Source organism: Rhinoderma darwinii, unplaced genomic scaffold, assembly GCF_050947455.1.
Source record: "Rhinoderma darwinii isolate aRhiDar2 unplaced genomic scaffold, aRhiDar2.hap1 Scaffold_880, whole genome shotgun sequence".
NCBI lineage: Eukaryota > Metazoa > Chordata > Amphibia > Anura > Rhinodermatidae > Rhinoderma > Rhinoderma darwinii.
The window spans coordinates 14,836-33,004 of record NW_027464451.1 but is presented as its reverse complement, the minus strand read 5'-3'; the positions used below and the strand labels follow the sequence as shown (position 1 = coordinate 33,004).

General features: G+C 47.1%; 8 non-coding genes across 8 annotated transcripts; all 8 read left to right on the top strand.

The window, feature by feature from the left end:
• Window positions 1-975: 975 nt before the first annotated feature.
• LOC142731937 (U2 spliceosomal RNA) lies at window positions 976-1,166 on the top strand. The gene has a single exon (XR_012879302.1). It is a non-coding gene; the product is annotated as a U2 spliceosomal RNA (small nuclear RNA).
• A 1,286-nt stretch (window positions 1,167-2,452) lies between these two features.
• Window positions 2,453-2,643, top strand: LOC142731936 (U2 spliceosomal RNA). The gene has a single exon (XR_012879301.1). It is a non-coding gene; the product is annotated as a U2 spliceosomal RNA (small nuclear RNA).
• A 1,286-nt stretch (window positions 2,644-3,929) lies between these two features.
• LOC142731935 (U2 spliceosomal RNA) lies at window positions 3,930-4,120 on the top strand. Its single transcript, XR_012879300.1, has one exon. It is a non-coding gene; the product is annotated as a U2 spliceosomal RNA (small nuclear RNA).
• Window positions 4,121-5,406: 1,286 nt separating this feature from the next.
• LOC142731934 (U2 spliceosomal RNA) lies at window positions 5,407-5,597 on the top strand. Its single transcript, XR_012879299.1, has one exon. It is a non-coding gene; the product is annotated as a U2 spliceosomal RNA (small nuclear RNA).
• Window positions 5,598-6,883: 1,286 nt separating this feature from the next.
• Window positions 6,884-7,074, top strand: LOC142731933 (U2 spliceosomal RNA). The gene has a single exon (XR_012879298.1). It is a non-coding gene; the product is annotated as a U2 spliceosomal RNA (small nuclear RNA).
• A 1,286-nt stretch (window positions 7,075-8,360) lies between these two features.
• Window positions 8,361-8,551, top strand: LOC142731932 (U2 spliceosomal RNA). The gene has a single exon (XR_012879297.1). It is a non-coding gene; the product is annotated as a U2 spliceosomal RNA (small nuclear RNA).
• A 6,840-nt stretch (window positions 8,552-15,391) lies between these two features.
• On the top strand, window positions 15,392-15,583 carry LOC142731965 (U2 spliceosomal RNA). The gene has a single exon (XR_012879327.1). It is a non-coding gene; the product is annotated as a U2 spliceosomal RNA (small nuclear RNA).
• A 1,286-nt stretch (window positions 15,584-16,869) lies between these two features.
• Window positions 16,870-17,060, top strand: LOC142731979 (U2 spliceosomal RNA). The gene has a single exon (XR_012879334.1). It is a non-coding gene; the product is annotated as a U2 spliceosomal RNA (small nuclear RNA).
• Window positions 17,061-18,169: the final 1,109 nt, after the last annotated feature.

Genomic DNA, 18,169 nt, shown 5'->3' with positions numbered 1-18,169 from the left:
AAAGAGCTGCACCTGAGCCAGCCACTGATTGATGCAGCACCACAGTCAAATAGTGGAGTGGAGTGGAGTAGGGGAACAGCAAACAGCCATTAAAGCAGCCAGCCGCCTACCCGCCACAATGGACCTACCTGTGTACACTAGGTGGATGTGATGGAATGTACTGTCGTCCCTACATTTCAAGAAGAAGTAAGAATTGCAGTTGCAACAAACCCTTGCTTGCCTACAAAGAGAGCAGCAATTTGGATTTGTTACTATGTTACCTGGAAGAATAACAAACTGTGCAAGGATGGAGGTTGTAGGAGCAAAGAGAAGTTGTCTGTAAAGTTGGTGGATGCCTATTTTCCATTTTGCAGTCCCTTGTCTCCCTCTTGTGGCCTCCTGGAGGCAAATAAATGTGCAAAAAAAAGACAGCCTGGCGGCCGGCTGTTGCAGTGTTGCCCTCTCAGGCAACACTGAGTGACTGACTGAGCCTCACAGTCTTATATAAAGTTCAGACGGAACTTTGCACGTGTCATAGTGGAGCCCTCAGGATTCCAGAGCCAGCTTTCTGACATCATAATGGGGCCTGCCTCAGAGATAAAAGCCTGGGCCCAGGCAGTGTTGTTCAGTGCTGCTCAGCAGGCAGCACAGGACTGGATTAAAGCTGATACAAGGTGTGAAGGAACAAGGGGTGGCTGTGGGCATGCACTTGCTGCCGCTGCCAGTGTTTATCTGCATGGCAGGAGGGCATTTGGGCGTTGCCAGGAAGGCGTTTTTATGTAGATTCCTCCTCTTTCAGCACTGCATTGTGGTGCAAGCAAAAGAAGCAAATCCTGTCTGGCTTCCTCTCCGGCCTTTATTCACCTCCCGCTTAGTAGCTGTAAATGTGTGTGAGCCTGCAGGGCCCCATGGAATTGCCTAGGAGTAGGCTGAATCGCTGCAAGGGGTGAACAGCAGTATGGGACAGGCTCGGGCAAGGCAAGGGCCGCTCGGGTTATCGCTTCTCGGCCTTTTGGCTAAGATCAAGTGTAGTATCTGTTCTTATCAGTTTAATATCTGATACGTCCCCTATCTGGGGACCATATATTAAATGGATTTTTAGAACAGGGAGATGGAAATAGAGCTTGCTCTGTCCACTCCACGCATTGACCTGGTATTGCAGTATTTCCAGGACCGGTGCACCCTTCCCTTATGTGTTGACTAAAATCAGATTCCAAAAGTGTTTTTTCTCTTTGCCATTGTTTCTGTCTTTCTGAAGGGATCTCCCCTTTTAATCCCATTATTTCAACACCTGTTGGACAATGCATTTGTACAGTCATGTGTGATAATGAGCTCATTTATTAAATGCAATTAATGAATACATTGCCACCTCTTGTTGTGTGTGTGTGTGTGTGTGTCTTCTGTGTTTCTGTGTTTCCGGCATTTCACATTGGAACAGCTCATTCACCTTCCTTGTCTTCTCTCCGCCCTCCCTCCCTCCCTCCCTCCTAGGTAAGTTAAAGAGCTGCACCTGAGCCAGCCACTGATTGATGCAGCACCACAGTCAAATAGTGGAGTGGAGTGGAGTAGGGGAACAGCAAACAGCCATTAAAGCAGCCAGCCGCCTACCCGCCACAATGGACCTACCTGTGTACACTAGGTGGATGTGATGGAATGTACTGTCGTCCCTACATTTCAAGAAGAAGTAAGAATTGCAGTTGCAACAAACCCTTGCTTGCCTACAAAGAGAGCAGCAATTTGGATTTGTTACTATGTTACCTGGAAGAATAACAAACTGTGCAAGGATGGAGGTTGTAGGAGCAAAGAGAAGTTGTCTGTAAAGTTGGTGGATGCCTATTTTCCATTTTGCAGTCCCTTGTCTCCCTCTTGTGGCCTCCTGGAGGCAAATAAATGTGCAAAAAAAAGACAGCCTGGCGGCCGGCTGTTGCAGTGTTGCCCTCTCAGGCAACACTGAGTGACTGACTGAGCCTCACAGTCTTATATAAAGTTCAGACGGAACTTTGCACGTGTCATAGTGGAGCCCTCAGGATTCCAGAGCCAGCTTTCTGACATCATAATGGGGCCTGCCTCAGAGATAAAAGCCTGGGCCCAGGCAGTGTTGTTCAGTGCTGCTCAGCAGGCAGCACAGGACTGGATTAAAGCTGATACAAGGTGTGAAGGAACAAGGGGTGGCTGTGGGCATGCACTTGCTGCCGCTGCCAGTGTTTATCTGCATGGCAGGAGGGCATTTGGGCGTTGCCAGGAAGGCGTTTTTATGTAGATTCCTCCTCTTTCAGCACTGCATTGTGGTGCAAGCAAAAGAAGCAAATCCTGTCTGGCTTCCTCTCCGGCCTTTATTCACCTCCCGCTTAGTAGCTGTAAATGTGTGTGAGCCTGCAGGGCCCCATGGAATTGCCTAGGAGTAGGCTGAATCGCTGCAAGGGGTGAACAGCAGTATGGGACAGGCTCGGGCAAGGCAAGGGCCGCTCGGGTTATCGCTTCTCGGCCTTTTGGCTAAGATCAAGTGTAGTATCTGTTCTTATCAGTTTAATATCTGATACGTCCCCTATCTGGGGACCATATATTAAATGGATTTTTAGAACAGGGAGATGGAAATAGAGCTTGCTCTGTCCACTCCACGCATTGACCTGGTATTGCAGTATTTCCAGGACCGGTGCACCCTTCCCTTATGTGTTGACTAAAATCAGATTCCAAAAGTGTTTTTTCTCTTTGCCATTGTTTCTGTCTTTCTGAAGGGATCTCCCCTTTTAATCCCATTATTTCAACACCTGTTGGACAATGCATTTGTACAGTCATGTGTGATAATGAGCTCATTTATTAAATGCAATTAATGAATACATTGCCACCTCTTGTTGTGTGTGTGTGTGTGTGTGTCTTCTGTGTTTCTGTGTTTCCGGCATTTCACATTGGAACAGCTCATTCACCTTCCTTGTCTTCTCTCCGCCCTCCCTCCCTCCCTCCCTCCTAGGTAAGTTAAAGAGCTGCACCTGAGCCAGCCACTGATTGATGCAGCACCACAGTCAAATAGTGGAGTGGAGTGGAGTAGGGGAACAGCAAACAGCCATTAAAGCAGCCAGCCGCCTACCCGCCACAATGGACCTACCTGTGTACACTAGGTGGATGTGATGGAATGTACTGTCGTCCCTACATTTCAAGAAGAAGTAAGAATTGCAGTTGCAACAAACCCTTGCTTGCCTACAAAGAGAGCAGCAATTTGGATTTGTTACTATGTTACCTGGAAGAATAACAAACTGTGCAAGGATGGAGGTTGTAGGAGCAAAGAGAAGTTGTCTGTAAAGTTGGTGGATGCCTATTTTCCATTTTGCAGTCCCTTGTCTCCCTCTTGTGGCCTCCTGGAGGCAAATAAATGTGCAAAAAAAAGACAGCCTGGCGGCCGGCTGTTGCAGTGTTGCCCTCTCAGGCAACACTGAGTGACTGACTGAGCCTCACAGTCTTATATAAAGTTCAGACGGAACTTTGCACGTGTCATAGTGGAGCCCTCAGGATTCCAGAGCCAGCTTTCTGACATCATAATGGGGCCTGCCTCAGAGATAAAAGCCTGGGCCCAGGCAGTGTTGTTCAGTGCTGCTCAGCAGGCAGCACAGGACTGGATTAAAGCTGATACAAGGTGTGAAGGAACAAGGGGTGGCTGTGGGCATGCACTTGCTGCCGCTGCCAGTGTTTATCTGCATGGCAGGAGGGCATTTGGGCGTTGCCAGGAAGGCGTTTTTATGTAGATTCCTCCTCTTTCAGCACTGCATTGTGGTGCAAGCAAAAGAAGCAAATCCTGTCTGGCTTCCTCTCCGGCCTTTATTCACCTCCCGCTTAGTAGCTGTAAATGTGTGTGAGCCTGCAGGGCCCCATGGAATTGCCTAGGAGTAGGCTGAATCGCTGCAAGGGGTGAACAGCAGTATGGGACAGGCTCGGGCAAGGCAAGGGCCGCTCGGGTTATCGCTTCTCGGCCTTTTGGCTAAGATCAAGTGTAGTATCTGTTCTTATCAGTTTAATATCTGATACGTCCCCTATCTGGGGACCATATATTAAATGGATTTTTAGAACAGGGAGATGGAAATAGAGCTTGCTCTGTCCACTCCACGCATTGACCTGGTATTGCAGTATTTCCAGGACCGGTGCACCCTTCCCTTATGTGTTGACTAAAATCAGATTCCAAAAGTGTTTTTTCTCTTTGCCATTGTTTCTGTCTTTCTGAAGGGATCTCCCCTTTTAATCCCATTATTTCAACACCTGTTGGACAATGCATTTGTACAGTCATGTGTGATAATGAGCTCATTTATTAAATGCAATTAATGAATACATTGCCACCTCTTGTTGTGTGTGTGTGTGTGTGTGTCTTCTGTGTTTCTGTGTTTCCGGCATTTCACATTGGAACAGCTCATTCACCTTCCTTGTCTTCTCTCCGCCCTCCCTCCCTCCCTCCCTCCTAGGTAAGTTAAAGAGCTGCACCTGAGCCAGCCACTGATTGATGCAGCACCACAGTCAAATAGTGGAGTGGAGTGGAGTAGGGGAACAGCAAACAGCCATTAAAGCAGCCAGCCGCCTACCCGCCACAATGGACCTACCTGTGTACACTAGGTGGATGTGATGGAATGTACTGTCGTCCCTACATTTCAAGAAGAAGTAAGAATTGCAGTTGCAACAAACCCTTGCTTGCCTACAAAGAGAGCAGCAATTTGGATTTGTTACTATGTTACCTGGAAGAATAACAAACTGTGCAAGGATGGAGGTTGTAGGAGCAAAGAGAAGTTGTCTGTAAAGTTGGTGGATGCCTATTTTCCATTTTGCAGTCCCTTGTCTCCCTCTTGTGGCCTCCTGGAGGCAAATAAATGTGCAAAAAAAAGACAGCCTGGCGGCCGGCTGTTGCAGTGTTGCCCTCTCAGGCAACACTGAGTGACTGACTGAGCCTCACAGTCTTATATAAAGTTCAGACGGAACTTTGCACGTGTCATAGTGGAGCCCTCAGGATTCCAGAGCCAGCTTTCTGACATCATAATGGGGCCTGCCTCAGAGATAAAAGCCTGGGCCCAGGCAGTGTTGTTCAGTGCTGCTCAGCAGGCAGCACAGGACTGGATTAAAGCTGATACAAGGTGTGAAGGAACAAGGGGTGGCTGTGGGCATGCACTTGCTGCCGCTGCCAGTGTTTATCTGCATGGCAGGAGGGCATTTGGGCGTTGCCAGGAAGGCGTTTTTATGTAGATTCCTCCTCTTTCAGCACTGCATTGTGGTGCAAGCAAAAGAAGCAAATCCTGTCTGGCTTCCTCTCCGGCCTTTATTCACCTCCCGCTTAGTAGCTGTAAATGTGTGTGAGCCTGCAGGGCCCCATGGAATTGCCTAGGAGTAGGCTGAATCGCTGCAAGGGGTGAACAGCAGTATGGGACAGGCTCGGGCAAGGCAAGGGCCGCTCGGGTTATCGCTTCTCGGCCTTTTGGCTAAGATCAAGTGTAGTATCTGTTCTTATCAGTTTAATATCTGATACGTCCCCTATCTGGGGACCATATATTAAATGGATTTTTAGAACAGGGAGATGGAAATAGAGCTTGCTCTGTCCACTCCACGCATTGACCTGGTATTGCAGTATTTCCAGGACCGGTGCACCCTTCCCTTATGTGTTGACTAAAATCAGATTCCAAAAGTGTTTTTTCTCTTTGCCATTGTTTCTGTCTTTCTGAAGGGATCTCCCCTTTTAATCCCATTATTTCAACACCTGTTGGACAATGCATTTGTACAGTCATGTGTGATAATGAGCTCATTTATTAAATGCAATTAATGAATACATTGCCACCTCTTGTTGTGTGTGTGTGTGTGTGTGTCTTCTGTGTTTCTGTGTTTCCGGCATTTCACATTGGAACAGCTCATTCACCTTCCTTGTCTTCTCTCCGCCCTCCCTCCCTCCCTCCCTCCTAGGTAAGTTAAAGAGCTGCACCTGAGCCAGCCACTGATTGATGCAGCACCACAGTCAAATAGTGGAGTGGAGTGGAGTAGGGGAACAGCAAACAGCCATTAAAGCAGCCAGCCGCCTACCCGCCACAATGGACCTACCTGTGTACACTAGGTGGATGTGATGGAATGTACTGTCGTCCCTACATTTCAAGAAGAAGTAAGAATTGCAGTTGCAACAAACCCTTGCTTGCCTACAAAGAGAGCAGCAATTTGGATTTGTTACTATGTTACCTGGAAGAATAACAAACTGTGCAAGGATGGAGGTTGTAGGAGCAAAGAGAAGTTGTCTGTAAAGTTGGTGGATGCCTATTTTCCATTTTGCAGTCCCTTGTCTCCCTCTTGTGGCCTCCTGGAGGCAAATAAATGTGCAAAAAAAAGACAGCCTGGCGGCCGGCTGTTGCAGTGTTGCCCTCTCAGGCAACACTGAGTGACTGACTGAGCCTCACAGTCTTATATAAAGTTCAGACGGAACTTTGCACGTGTCATAGTGGAGCCCTCAGGATTCCAGAGCCAGCTTTCTGACATCATAATGGGGCCTGCCTCAGAGATAAAAGCCTGGGCCCAGGCAGTGTTGTTCAGTGCTGCTCAGCAGGCAGCACAGGACTGGATTAAAGCTGATACAAGGTGTGAAGGAACAAGGGGTGGCTGTGGGCATGCACTTGCTGCCGCTGCCAGTGTTTATCTGCATGGCAGGAGGGCATTTGGGCGTTGCCAGGAAGGCGTTTTTATGTAGATTCCTCCTCTTTCAGCACTGCATTGTGGTGCAAGCAAAAGAAGCAAATCCTGTCTGGCTTCCTCTCCGGCCTTTATTCACCTCCCGCTTAGTAGCTGTAAATGTGTGTGAGCCTGCAGGGCCCCATGGAATTGCCTAGGAGTAGGCTGAATCGCTGCAAGGGGTGAACAGCAGTATGGGACAGGCTCGGGCAAGGCAAGGGCCGCTCGGGTTATCGCTTCTCGGCCTTTTGGCTAAGATCAAGTGTAGTATCTGTTCTTATCAGTTTAATATCTGATACGTCCCCTATCTGGGGACCATATATTAAATGGATTTTTAGAACAGGGAGATGGAAATAGAGCTTGCTCTGTCCACTCCACGCATTGACCTGGTATTGCAGTATTTCCAGGACCGGTGCACCCTTCCCTTATGTGTTGACTAAAATCAGATTCCAAAAGTGTTTTTTCTCTTTGCCATTGTTTCTGTCTTTCTGAAGGGATCTCCCCTTTTAATCCCATTATTTCAACACCTGTTGGACAATGCATTTGTACAGTCATGTGTGATAATGAGCTCATTTATTAAATGCAATTAATGAATACATTGCCACCTCTTGTTGTGTGTGTGTGTGTGTGTGTCTTCTGTGTTTCTGTGTTTCCGGCATTTCACATTGGAACAGCTCATTCACCTTCCTTGTCTTCTCTCCGCCCTCCCTCCCTCCCTCCCTCCTAGGTAAGTTAAAGAGCTGCACCTGAGCCAGCCACTGATTGATGCAGCACCACAGTCAAATAGTGGAGTGGAGTGGAGTAGGGGAACAGCAAACAGCCATTAAAGCAGCCAGCCGCCTACCCGCCACAATGGACCTACCTGTGTACACTAGGTGGATGTGATGGAATGTACTGTCGTCCCTACATTTCAAGAAGAAGTAAGAATTGCAGTTGCAACAAACCCTTGCTTGCCTACAAAGAGAGCAGCAATTTGGATTTGTTACTATGTTACCTGGAAGAATAACAAACTGTGCAAGGATGGAGGTTGTAGGAGCAAAGAGAAGTTGTCTGTAAAGTTGGTGGATGCCTATTTTCCATTTTGCAGTCCCTTGTCTCCCTCTTGTGGCCTCCTGGAGGCAAATAAATGTGCAAAAAAAAGACAGCCTGGCGGCCGGCTGTTGCAGTGTTGCCCTCTCAGGCAACACTGAGTGACTGACTGAGCCTCACAGTCTTATATAAAGTTCAGACGGAACTTTGCACGTGTCATAGTGGAGCCCTCAGGATTCCAGAGCCAGCTTTCTGACATCATAATGGGGCCTGCCTCAGAGATAAAAGCCTGGGCCCAGGCAGTGTTGTTCAGTGCTGCTCAGCAGGCAGCACAGGACTGGATTAAAGCTGATACAAGGTGTGAAGGAACAAGGGGTGGCTGTGGGCATGCACTTGCTGCCGCTGCCAGTGTTTATCTGCATGGCAGGAGGGCATTTGGGCGTTGCCAGGAAGGCGTTTTTATGTAGATTCCTCCTCTTTCAGCACTGCATTGTGGTGCAAGCAAAAGAAGCAAATCCTGTCTGGCTTCCTCTCCGGCCTTTATTCACCTCCCGCTTAGTAGCTGTAAATGTGTGTGAGCCTGCAGGGCCCCATGGAATTGCCTAGGAGTAGGCTGAATCGCTGCAAGGGGTGAACAGCAGTATGGGACAGGCTCGGGCAAGGCAAGGGCCGCTCGGGTTATCGCTTCTCGGCCTTTTGGCTAAGATCAAGTGTAGTATCTGTTCTTATCAGTTTAATATCTGATACGTCCCCTATCTGGGGACCATATATTAAATGGATTTTTAGAACAGGGAGATGGAAATAGAGCTTGCTCTGTCCACTCCACGCATTGACCTGGTATTGCAGTATTTCCAGGACCGGTGCACCCTTCCCTTATGTGTTGACTAAAATCAGATTCCAAAAGTGTTTTTTCTCTTTGCCATTGTTTCTGTCTTTCTGAAGGGATCTCCCCTTTTAATCCCATTATTTCAACACCTGTTGGACAATGCATTTGTACAGTCATGTGTGATAATGAGCTCATTTATTAAATGCAATTAATGAATACATTGCCACCTCTTGTTGTGTGTGTGTGTGTGTGTGTCTTCTGTGTTTCTGTGTTTCCGGCATTTCACATTGGAACAGCTCATTCACCTTCCTTGTCTTCTCTCCGCCCTCCCTCCCTCCCTCCCTCCTAGGTAAGTTAAAGAGCTGCACCTGAGCCAGCCACTGATTGATGCAGCACCACAGTCAAATAGTGGAGTGGAGTGGAGTAGGGGAACAGCAAACAGCCATTAAAGCAGCCAGCCGCCTACCCGCCACAATGGACCTACCTGTGTACACTAGGTGGATGTGATGGAATGTACTGTCGTCCCTACATTTCAAGAAGAAGTAAGAATTGCAGTTGCAACAAACCCTTGCTTGCCTACAAAGAGAGCAGCAATTTGGATTTGTTACTATGTTACCTGGAAGAATAACAAACTGTGCAAGGATGGAGGTTGTAGGAGCAAAGAGAAGTTGTCTGTAAAGTTGGTGGATGCCTATTTTCCATTTTGCAGTCCCTTGTCTCCCTCTTGTGGCCTCCTGGAGGCAAATAAATGTGCAAAAAAAAGACAGCCTGGCGGCCGGCTGTTGCAGTGTTGCCCTCTCAGGCAACACTGAGTGACTGACTGAGCCTCACAGTCTTATATAAAGTTCAGACGGAACTTTGCACGTGTCATAGTGGAGCCCTCAGGATTCCAGAGCCAGCTTTCTGACATCATAATGGGGCCTGCCTCAGAGATAAAAGCCTGGGCCCAGGCAGTGTTGTTCAGTGCTGCTCAGCAGGCAGCACAGGACTGGATTAAAGCTGATACAAGGTGTGAAGGAACAAGGGGTGGCTGTGGGCATGCACTTGCTGCCGCTGCCAGTGTTTATCTGCATGGCAGGAGGGCATTTGGGCGTTGCCAGGAAGGCGTTTTTATGTAGATTCCTCCTCTTTCAGCACTGCATTGTGGTGCAAGCAAAAGAAGCAAATCCTGTCTGGCTTCCTCTCCGGCCTTTATTCACCTCCCGCTTAGTAGCTGTAAATGTGTGTGAGCCTGCAGGGCCCCATGGAATTGCCTAGGAGTAGGCTGAATCGCTGCAAGGGGTGAACAGCAGTATGGGACAGGCTCGGGCAAGGCAAGGGCCGCTCGGGTTATCGCTTCTCGGCCTTTTGGCAAGATCGGGTGTAGTATTTCTGCATCTGGTTTTGTTGGGAGGTGTCCGGGGTACCCTGCTCCTTGGCCTTGGGGGATCGTCTCTTTTCACAGAGAGACTTCACCCCCTTGCTGCTATTTGGGGAGTGGGCTTAGCCCCCGGACAACGAGTGGCGATCGCGCCTTTTCCAAGAGGTCAACCGGCCTTGAGGCGTCATTAAACGAGCGTTCCAAGGGCGTTTTGTCGGGCATCGTAGGTGTCTGGGGTACCCTAATCCTTGGCCTTGGGGGAGGGTTTCACTTAATTGTGGAATCTGAGCCCTTGCTGCTATAAGGGACAGGCTTAGCCCCCAGGCACTGAAAATGCCATTCACATTTGGTTTCGCATCCGGGGACACCCGGTTGCGCCAGTCCGTCCGCATCGAGGTGGAAGAAGGCCATCGTCAGCGGAAGAACCTTCGCTTCATTGTGGAGGTGATTCTGCTGGACTTCCTGGGGCTCAAGCGGGCGGACATCCTGTGTCTCAATGACCAGGAAAGCCGCGGTCGGTACACCATCTCCTTTACGGCCGCGGCATGCTGCGAGAATATGCACAAGAAACTATCTGATGCGGGCCAGAGTGAGGAGCGGCTAAATGGACTGAACTTTTTATTCCTCTACGGGGAGGAAGAGGTCCCGCTCGTGATATGTATGTTCAGTCCATTTGTCCCAGAGTGTGACATTGAAACCTTCCTCAGTCGTTACTGCAGGGAGGTCCGCTTCTCACACAAGATCTTGAATACCCAGAGCTTCTGGAATGGGAAAAGAAAATATTGGGTGAAGTTCCGCCAGGATCCCAATGGCATTGGAGGCTTTCACCACCCACCCCAGAACTTTGCCATTGGGAAGAATCGAGGATTCTTATTTTACCCCCAGATGCCAATAGCCTGCCGGAACTGCTTGAGATATGGCCACACCAGAGAACATTGTGACCGGCCCCATGTGGTGCAGTGTAACAGGTGTGGCCAGGTTGGACACGTGGCGGCAAAATGCAGTTCCGAGGTGTTGTGCAATCTGTGCGGCATGACTGGGCATGCTTTTAAAGACTGCCCCCGCAGAGCGAAGTCTGGGCCACCCAGACCAGGGCCAGAGCGGCAGTTTGCAACATGTGCAGACGCCGCTGGTAATGCCCCAAAACGAGCATTGACGACTGAGGGGTCCAGGCCAAAGTCCTTCACAGCTCCATCGGGGGGCCCACCGATGTCAGCCTCGAGGGACGGCCACAGGGATTCCACTGGGTCCAGGCAGAGCAGGAGGAATTCTGACTCTGCTGGACATAAGTTGACCGGCACCTCTGCAGACGGGTCCTCTGCTCCGCCTGCAGTGGACCCTGTTGAGGCAGTGGTTAGCGACAGGCGTCGTGCTTCCGTAGGTTCTGCGGTAAGACCTGACGCCTGTCCCAAGAGTGTGGGCATGGAGCGGAGACACTCTGTGTCAAACGAGGGCTCCATTAAGAAAACCCCCAAACATGCTGGATTGGAGCCTCGTTTTGACCATTACCGGTCAACAGGGGAGCCAGAGCAAAGTTCCTCCACTGCGGTTGTAGAGGGGCTTGCGATGAAGGCTCCCCGTAAGCAGGCAAAGGTTGCCAAAAGTGATGGGACCTCACAGGCCCCTGTGCAGCTGCCAAGTAGAGACATCAGCGATATCTTCAGCCAGGGGCCAGAGATGGGTGAGAGCGACTTCGAGGAGATGGATAGGAGCCATTCTGCTAAGAGACAGCGAGAGGAGGAGGAGTCCGGAGTTCGGAGGAAAGCTGCCTACCGGAGTTCCGATGAAAGCAGTGTGGGGGTTGGAGCCGCCCACGTATCTGGCTCTGACCCTACCAACATTAAAGATTTGTTGACCCCTCAAAAAGGGGGTCCAGATTCGCAGCTGATCTCCGAGTACGACTCTTCTGGTTCGGACTCTGACTTAAACTGAGACTATGTTGGTTCCTATCAAAGTCGCCTCACTAAATGTGAGGTCCCTAAAGAGCCCTGTTCGCAGGACTGCTTTATTTTCATTTTTAGAGACTGTGGACTTTGACCTTTGCCTGCTTCAGGAATGTGGAATCCCTAATGACTTGGAATATGAAGATCTAAAGATGGACTGGAAACTAGGCCCCTCAGTCTGGTCTGGTGGAAATGACTGTCGCTCTGCGGGGGTTGGATTGCTCTGCCGAGGTCGTTTTATCTCCATCCAAACAGTGACTGAAATCATGCCCGGCAGAGCTATTTTAATACATTTGCTTTTTAATGGAATTTTAATTCGTGTTTTAAACGTTTATGCCCCTCCTTCCAAACAGGAGAGGGCAGAACTATTAGAAATTTTACCATTGTTTTGTGTGGGGTCTACCCCCCTGCTGGTGGGTGGTGATTTTAACTGTGTACGAGATGGAGAACACCGGCAGGGTGGGGATTTTAATCGAAAAATTGACCGTACTTCTTACCTGCTCAAGAATTTTATTGGTGATTTTAAATTGAAAGATTGCTGGAGGGAACTCTTGCCTGCAGACCCAGGCCCCACCTGGTCCAATGGAAGAGTGAGCTCCAGAATTGATTTTATTTTCACTTCTAACAGTTTTATTCCCAAAAAATGTTTGCTTTTAACAAATATTTTATCTGATCACAAGCTCCTTTCGGTGCACTTGGAGCTAGAGGGGGAGCAAAAAGCTTGTAGGGGTCCCTGGAGACTAAACACCACGCTCCTGGAGGACCCCATCATTAAAGAGGAGTTTGTGCGGACCTACCAGTGTTGGCAGTCCCATAGAGCGCCCAGTCAGCCTATGCTACACTGGTGGGAGGGCATTAAACCCAAAATCAGAGCTTTTTTTATTCGAGCAGGTAAGAAGAAAGCAAAAGAGAAAAAACAATGGTTTTATGTTCTTAATAAACGTTTACATGTGCTTTTTAAATTGAAGGAGATTGGTATGGATGTTGATGATGATATCTTAAATCTTAAAGCTGAAATAAAACATGCCATAGAAGAGAAAGGGAAACAAATAATTTTTAATTCACATGTAAAGCACCTCGAGGATGGCGAGAAGTGTTCCCGGTTCTTCTTCAAAAAGGTAATGGATAAACGAGATGTCATTTTAAACCTTGAAGGAGAAACCACTATGGTCGGCATTTTAAATTCTGCTTTTAATTTCTACCAATCTCTTTTTAACAAGAAAAATATTGATCCTTCCTTTTTAGAACATGTTCTTAATTCCCTTGATGCCAAGCTAGATATTTTAGACCAGGAAGTTTTATCCCGTAATATTACCTTGGAGGAACTTTTATTTGCTTTTAAAAGTTTTTCTAATGGGAAAGCTCCTGGGGAAGATGGTCTGCCCATCGAATTTTATCATGCTTTTTGGGAAATTTTAAAGAATGACATGTTTTTATTGTATAAGGAAGTTTTTATTACTGAAGAGCTGCCCCCTTCCTGGAGGAGGGGGATTGTGTCCTTAATTTTTAAAAAAGGTGAGAAGGACCAGTTAAAAAACTGGCGCCCTATTACTCTTTTAAACGTTGATTGTAAAATTTTAGCTAAACTAATAACAATCCGTTTTAAACCTTTTATTCATAAATTAATCCATCCAAACCAGGTATGTGGGGTACCTGGGAGGTCAATTACTGAGTCCCTGAATATTTTACGTGACATCATTTGGTATTTTAAAGAAAGGGGTCAAAGTCTTGCTATTTTATCCTTAGATTTCGAGAAGGCTTTTGACCGGGTCTCCCATGAATATCTTTTTATGGTTCTTAAAAAGATGGCTGTTCCTGAAATTATTTTAACACGTATTAAGCTTTTATATCGATCCTGTTTTAGCCAAATTTCTATCAACGGATTTTTAACTAAAGGTGTTCCTCTTTTATCAGGGGTGAAACAGGGGTGCCCGTTGTCTCCGCTCCTTTTTATTTGTGCCATAGAACCTCTGTTCACCCTAATAAGAGATGATAAAGTCATCAGAGGCGTGCCCATACCTGGAGGAAGGGGGAACCAGGTAAAAATCCTGGGCTATATGGATGACGCCACCGTCCTATGCCCAGACGCCGCTTCTATGAGAAGGGCATTGAGGAACACCGGCTTTTTTTGTGAAGCCTCTGGTTTTAAATTAAACGTTGATAAGTGTGACTGTTTTTATACTGGTGTATGGGATTCCTCTGTGACACCAGGAGTTAACATGCAGCAGGATCAGATAAAAATTTTAGGAATTGTTTTTAATCAAGAAAACGATGGGAGACCCAATTGGGATTCAGTAATTGCCAAAATGGAAAAAAAGGTTTTAATGTGGAATTTGAGAAATCTCACCATGGAGGGAAAAGTTTTAATAATTAAATCTGTTTTATTACCTATAATGCTCTATGTAGCTATGGTTTTCCCTCCAACAATTTTATATATTAAAAAAGTGACCAGGATCTGTTTTATGTTTTTATGGGGTTCCAAAATGGAAAAACTAAAACGTGATTTTATGTACAGATGTAAGGACAATGGCGGGAGAGATGTTCCTAACCTTTTTAACTTCTTTTACATTAAATACTTTTGCTTCTGTTTTAAAATGTATAATTCTGATGGTATTTTTAGCTACTTTTTAAAGTACGCTACGGGCATGATTTTTAAACGATGGTTTCGTGTCCCTTTGAATTCTCCTGTGCTTCTGTGTCCCCCAAAACAATATGCGGTGCTCGAAAAAACTGTCAGGCTACTAGGTCTCCAAGAATTGGGGCCTGACATATTGGGGGACCAGAAAAAAGTGTCACTCTCCTGTAGGCGGCAGGAAGATACACTGGCAGTTTCAAATTTCTCACAGGCAAGGTCCAAGGTGGTGTGGCGGAACGTTTTCGGGAAATTTATGGCAAATGTGCACAGGGACCTTGCCTGGGCAATCGTTCACCAGTGCCTCCCTACCCGTGAATTCCAGCATAGGCGAGGACTGGTGGCGAGAGCCAAGTGCCCGAGAGACAGGTGTGGTGACGACGAGACGGTAATGCACCTGTTTTGGAACTGCCCATATGCACAGGAGGTTTGGAGGAAGGTAGGCCCATTGCTGAAATGGGCCTGCGGTCTTAAAGATCTTAAATTTGAATACGTGTTTTATGGTCTTTTTAACTGCCCAAGTTTTAAACAGCAAATGGTCTGTTGGATCATTTTAAACTGTTTTAAGAATGCCATCTGGAAGGTTAGGAACATTCTGCTTTTTAAACATGATTTTATTGACGTTAAAAATTGTGTGAAATATGCCCTAAGTGAAATGTATATTTATTATCTTAGGGACAAAAAGCAGCTAGGGGTAAAAGAAGCAACATCCATGTGGTGTTTGCAAATGTGGAATACCATAACATTGTAAATAAAAATGGTTTTATTCTTTTATGTCTTTTATGCCCTGTACAAATTTTATCCTGCTATTGTTCTGTACTTTTATTATAACATCTGTATTACTGGTCTTATTATTATTCTTTTGTATTCATTTAAATGTATGAATATTTATGTATTATGCCATTGATTTTATCTTGTGGTTTCAATTCTTAAAAAAAAGTCTGTAAAATATATTATTTTTGCCAATAAAAAACTTTGTTGAAACCTTATCTGTTCTTATCAGTTTAATATCTGATACGTCCCCTATCTGGGGACCATATATTAAATGGATTTTTAGAACAGGGAGATGGAAATAGAGCTTGCTCTGTCCACTCCACGCATTGACCTGGTATTGCAGTATTTCCAGGACCGGTGCACCCTTCCCTTATGTGTTGACTAAAATCAGATTCCAAAAGTGTTTTTTCTCTTTGCCATTGTTTCTGTCTTTCTGAAGGGATCTCCCCTTTTAATCCCATTATTTCAACACCTGTTGGACAATGCATTTGTACAGTCATGTGTGATAATGAGCTCATTTATTAAATGCAATTAATGAATACATTGCCACCTCTTGTTGTGTGTGTGTGTGTGTGTGTCTTCTGTGTTTCTGTGTTTCCGGCATTTCACATTGGAACAGCTCATTCACCTTCCTTGTCTTCTCTCCGCCCTCCCTCCCTCCCTCCCTCCTAGGTAAGTTAAAGAGCTGCACCTGAGCCAGCCACTGATTGATGCAGCACCACAGTCAAATAGTGGAGTGGAGTGGAGTAGGGGAACAGCAAACAGCCATTAAAGCAGCCAGCCGCCTACCCGCCACAATGGACCTACCTGTGTACACTAGGTGGATGTGATGGAATGTACTGTCGTCCCTACATTTCAAGAAGAAGTAAGAATTGCAGTTGCAACAAACCCTTGCTTGCCTACAAAGAGAGCAGCAATTTGGATTTGTTACTATGTTACCTGGAAGAATAACAAACTGTGCAAGGATGGAGGTTGTAGGAGCAAAGAGAAGTTGTCTGTAAAGTTGGTGGATGCCTATTTTCCATTTTGCAGTCCCTTGTCTCCCTCTTGTGGCCTCCTGGAGGCAAATAAATGTGCAAAAAAAAGACAGCCTGGCGGCCGGCTGTTGCAGTGTTGCCCTCTCAGGCAACACTGAGTGACTGACTGAGCCTCACAGTCTTATATAAAGTTCAGACGGAACTTTGCACGTGTCATAGTGGAGCCCTCAGGATTCCAGAGCCAGCTTTCTGACATCATAATGGGGCCTGCCTCAGAGATAAAAGCCTGGGCCCAGGCAGTGTTGTTCAGTGCTGCTCAGCAGGCAGCACAGGACTGGATTAAAGCTGATACAAGGTGTGAAGGAACAAGGGGTGGCTGTGGGCATGCACTTGCTGCCGCTGCCAGTGTTTATCTGCATGGCAGGAGGGCATTTGGGCGTTGCCAGGAAGGCGTTTTTATGTAGATTCCTCCTCTTTCAGCACTGCATTGTGGTGCAAGCAAAAGAAGCAAATCCTGTCTGGCTTCCTCTCCGGCCTTTATTCACCTCCCGCTTAGTAGCTGTAAATGTGTGTGAGCCTGCAGGGCCCCATGGAATTGCCTAGGAGTAGGCTGAATCGCTGCAAGGGGTGAACAGCAGTATGGGACAGGCTCGGGCAAGGCAAGGGCCGCTCGGGTTATCGCTTCTCGGCCTTTTGGCTAAGATCAAGTGTAGTATCTGTTCTTATCAGTTTAATATCTGATACGTCCCCTATCTGGGGACCATATATTAAATGGATTTTTAGAACAGGGAGATGGAAATAGAGCTTGCTCTGTCCACTCCACGCATTGACCTGGTATTGCAGTATTTCCAGGACCGGTGCACCCTTCCCTTATGTGTTGACTAAAATCAGATTCCAAAAGTGTTTTTTCTCTTTGCCATTGTTTCTGTCTTTCTGAAGGGATCTCCCCTTTTAATCCCATTATTTCAACACCTGTTGGACAATGCATTTGTACAGTCATGTGTGATAATGAGCTCATTTATTAAATGCAATTAATGAATACATTGCCACCTCTTGTTGTGTGTGTGTGTGTGTGTGTCTTCTGTGTTTCTGTGTTTCCGGCATTTCACATTGGAACAGCTCATTCACCTTCCTTGTCTTCTCTCCGCCCTCCCTCCCTCCCTCCCTCCTAGGTAAGTTAAAGAGCTGCACCTGAGCCAGCCACTGATTGATGCAGCACCACAGTCAAATAGTGGAGTGGAGTGGAGTAGGGGAACAGCAAACAGCCATTAAAGCAGCCAGCCGCCTACCCGCCACAATGGACCTACCTGTGTACACTAGGTGGATGTGATGGAATGTACTGTCGTCCCTACATTTCAAGAAGAAGTAAGAATTGCAGTTGCAACAAACCCTTGCTTGCCTACAAAGAGAGCAGCAATTTGGATTTGTTACTATGTTACCTGGAAGAATAACAAACTGTGCAAGGATGGAGGTTGTAGGAGCAAAGAGAAGTTGTCTGTAAAGTTGGTGGATGCCTATTTTCCATTTTGCAGTCCCTTGTCTCCCTCTTGTGGCCTCCTGGAGGCAAATAAATGTGCAAAAAAAAGACAGCCTGGCGGCCGGCTGTTGCAGTGTTGCCCTCTCAGGCAACACTGAGTGACTGACTGAGCCTCACAGTCTTATATAAAGTTCAGACGGAACTTTGCACGTGTCATAGTGGAGCCCTCAGGATTCCAGAGCCAGCTTTCTGACATCATAATGGGGCCTGCCTCAGAGATAAAAGCCTGGGCCCAGGCAGTGTTGTTCAGTGCTGCTCAGCAGGCAGCACAGGACTGGATTAAAGCTGATACAAGGTGTGAAGGAACAAGGGGTGGCTGTGGGCATGCACTTGCTGCCGCTGCCAGTGTTTATCTGCATGGCAGGAGGGCATTTGGGCGTTGCCAGGAAGGCGTTTTTATGTAGATTCCTCCTCTTTCAGCACTGCATTGTGGTGCAAGC